The 3,717-nt window shown below is 39.8% G+C and overlaps 1 non-coding gene across 1 annotated transcript; it reads right to left on the bottom strand.

Moving 5' to 3' along the window:
* Positions 1-3,336: 3,336 nt before the first annotated feature.
* LOC133064823 (U6 spliceosomal RNA) lies at positions 3,337-3,441 on the bottom strand. Its single transcript, XR_009694729.1, has one exon. It is a non-coding gene; the product is annotated as a U6 spliceosomal RNA (small nuclear RNA).
* Between the last annotated feature and the right edge of the window lie 276 nt (positions 3,442-3,717).

The raw sequence follows: 3,717 nt of genomic DNA, 5'->3' as shown, positions 1-3,717 counted from the left end.
TGGTTTCCTCGTAAGGCTCCATGTTTCTTTGGTCTTGAAACTTCTGCTTGCATTGTTCTCTTTAGAACATTTCTCCCTCCCTCCCTTTTCATTTTGCAGTTTCATTTCTCCCTGTCTCCCTTTTCATCTTGTCAGCTTTTACTCATCCTGCAGAATTCACCTTAAGAGTTGTCCTCAAGTGAAGATAAACAGCAGCCTTTATGGGGACTTTCCTTGATCCCCCATTATTTAAGCTGCCCCTGCCCATTGACATGCTCCTGTGATTTTATATGTATTATACTTTCTATGAAGAAATAAGGTGTATTGTGCATAATGTAAGGGCAAACCAGTGGTTCAGCGGTAAAGAATCCGCCTGCCATTCAGGAAATGCAGTAAACGTGGGTTCGATCCCTGGGTCAGGAAGATCCCCTGGAGGAAGGTGTGGTAAACGATGCCAGTATTCTTTCCTGGAGAACCTCGTGGACGGAGGAGCCTGGGCTCAGACGTGACTGAAGCAACTGAACACTCATGCGTGCATGCATACGTAATGTATACACATGCGTGCATGCATACGTAATGTATATACATGCGTGCATGCATACATAATGTATACACATGCATGCATCCACCAAGAAAACTCTAGAAATGATGAAACCAAGATCAAAATATAACTTATAATTGGGGTTATTTCTGAGTTCTGGAACCCTAAATGACTGGTAATTTCTCTTTCTCTCTCTCTCTTCTTTCCCTTGTCAAGAGTGTTGTAAAACCATGAAATCTTTCTCCTTCCCTTTCCTTCTCCTAACACTTTGAATAGTTCCTTCCCTACTAGTTTGTAAAACCCATGAAAATATCATTAATGTTATTATTGTCATAAATATTCTATCATTATATTTCTCTGTACCTAGCATAATGTACATAGTGGTACTGAATAGTTATTTCTAGAGTAAGTGAATAAAAGAAAGAATGAATAATAATATTTTTACTGATACAGCATCTGTATGTATACAAGAGGTGACACTTAAGCAGAATACTTCTCTTCTTTATTACCCTTCATCTTTGAAAGTGTACACTTGTATATTTTTTTAAGTACTATTTGAATTCGTTGCAATAGAACAGGATGATTGTTAAACAGTTTTGCAGTTAGTATAAAATAGTTCCTATTTTTTTTCTCTGCCCAATGCTAGTTTACATAATACCACATTTCTGCCAATGTCCAAAAAAGCATAAACTGCTTTTCTGGAGCCTCACATTTTAAAATAGATCCTTACTTTCTGCACAGGCAAAAGCATTTTCTGTCTTTTCCTCAGATTACAGCATGTATTAGTTTCCTGTTGCTGCTATAACAAATTACTACAAATTTAGTGATTTAAAATGGCATAAGTATATTATCTTACATTTCTGGATGTGAGAAATCCAAAAATCAGTCTCATCAGGCTAAAACCAAGGTATCAATTTGCTGCACTCCTTCTGAAGGTCCAGGGGGAAACTGTTCCTTGTCTTTTCCAACTTCTAGAGGTTGCCAGCATCCATGGGCTCACAGACACCACTCCAAACTGTGCTTTTGATTTCTCTCCCTCTCAGATTCTCCTGCTGCCTTCCTCTTATAAGGATCCTTATGATTACATTAAGTCACTCAGATAATCCAAGATAATCTTCCCACCTCAAGGTCCTTAATACCCTTGCAAATTCCCCTTTACAAAGTATAGTATGTACCGTGTACGGTATGCTCAGTCATGTCCTTCTCTTTGAGACCCCCAAGGACTGTGGCCCACCAGGTTCCTCTGTCCACAGAATTTTCCAAGTAAGTATACTGCAGCAGGTTGCCATTTCCCACTCCAGGGGATCTCTCCAACCCAGGAATCTAACCTGTGTCTCTGTGTCTCCTGCCTTGCAGGACGACTCCTTACCACTGAGCCATATATTCACAGTTTTCTGGGATTAGGAAGTGGATATCTTTGGTGGGAATGTCAACCTTCCACTACTATGCTTTGCTCTTCAGACAGGAAGCAGATTTAAAACAGTTGTTTCATCAAATACATTCAAGACTTAGAAATAATGCAGTTCAATTCTTTCTTCTTATAAATGAGAAGACAGACTTGCTTAGGGAAGATGCATCTTGTCTTTGTCCTTGTTCCCAAGAAGAGTGGGTGGTTACTGAGCTCCATGACTCCAAGACAGAGCTTTTTCATTGCACAATGTTGTCCTAAGACTGAAGGAGCACAGAGGGATGAGTTCACATTCAAGTACCAGCAGGCATCTCAGTGGGTTTGCATTTCATAAGGTAATATGAGCATCGCACTCTTCCAATTAGAAGTATTAGTTGCTGGAATCCGAAGGAAGAGTTCAGAGTCTTTCATATCCTGGGCTATTGAAATGAAATAAATTTCACCCCAGGAATCGCTCCATATTTATGCCTTGTTCTCAGCTAGTTTTTTTAGCAGCTTGATTAGAATCTTACTCATAGTTGAATTTGTTCCATTTGCTACATGGCCTTTTACAGCAGACATTGCCTGATTTTTCAGTTGGTTGCTTGCCATCTATACTAGAGCTTCTCCAATAGGCTGCCCTTGGCATCGGGCTGTGATCTTGGGCCCAATCAGTTAAGACTAACCGAATAGAATTGCTGTGATTGTAAGACGTTGCTTTGCAAATCCCAAAGAAGTGTAAGAGGAGTCTGTTCTTGTCCACCCAGGAGGGAGGCAGTCATAGCCAAGTGCCCTGAGGCCCCAAGTCCATCTAGAACAGTACAGTTCTATGAAACACAGGGCAGAGAAAGGGACTTAGCCAGGTTCCTCAGTTTACTTGCATGTAGGTTTAACACCTGACTTAGCTGATATTTTGGACCTTCTTTGGATAAATTGCAGTGACTGGAAAGAGTTTATGCCCAAGCATTTATGTACATGAGTTTATGTACATAGGATGATAGGTTGCCTTCTAATTATAGTTTTAATAGAGGTTCTTTTCACAAGTGGAACAAAAAGAATGAGGGGGCAGTGACAAAAGCCTTTCAGTACTCTTTTTTTTTTTTTTTCATTTATTTTTATTAGTTGGAGGCTAATTACTTTATAATATTGTAGTGGTTTTTGTCATACATTGACATGAATTAGCCATGGATCTTTCTTTTTGAAGTAATCTTTTTTCTTTTAAACTTTCAGTCAGTCAGTTCAGTCGCTCTGTCGTGTCCAACTCTTTGCGACCCCGTGAATCGCAGCACGTCAGGCCTCCCTGTCCATCACCAACTCCCGGAGTTTACTCAAACTCATGTCCATTGAGTTGGTGACGCCATCCAGCCATCTCATCCTCTGTTGTCCCCTTCTCCTCCTGCCCCCAATCCCTCCCAGCATCAGGGTCTTCACGAATGTGGAACGCTTCACGAATTTGTGTGTCTTCCTTGCACAGGGGCCATGCTAATCTTTAGTGGAGAATAATTCACAATAAAACTAATATTATGAATTAATATACATAGACATTGTAGCATGATCACCAAGATCAAGATGCTTAACACATCTATCACCTCACATAGTTAACTCTATTTTTTATGTGGTGAGAATGCTTCAGAGCTACTCAGTGACTTTCCACATAAAATATATTATCAACTATAGTTATCATGTTGTACATTGTCTCCTCAACACTTTTTCTTCTTATAACTGAAAATGTCTGTCTTTGATCTATATCACCCTAGTTACCCCCTTTTCAGCCCCTGGAACTGCTATTCTATTCTTTGTTTCTATAAAA

The sequence above is a fragment of the Dama dama genome, chromosome 1, assembly GCF_033118175.1.
Source record: "Dama dama isolate Ldn47 chromosome 1, ASM3311817v1, whole genome shotgun sequence".
NCBI lineage: Eukaryota > Metazoa > Chordata > Mammalia > Artiodactyla > Cervidae > Dama > Dama dama.
The sequence above is the reverse complement of the archived record's forward strand: the minus strand, read 5'-3'. Positions and strand labels throughout refer to the sequence as shown.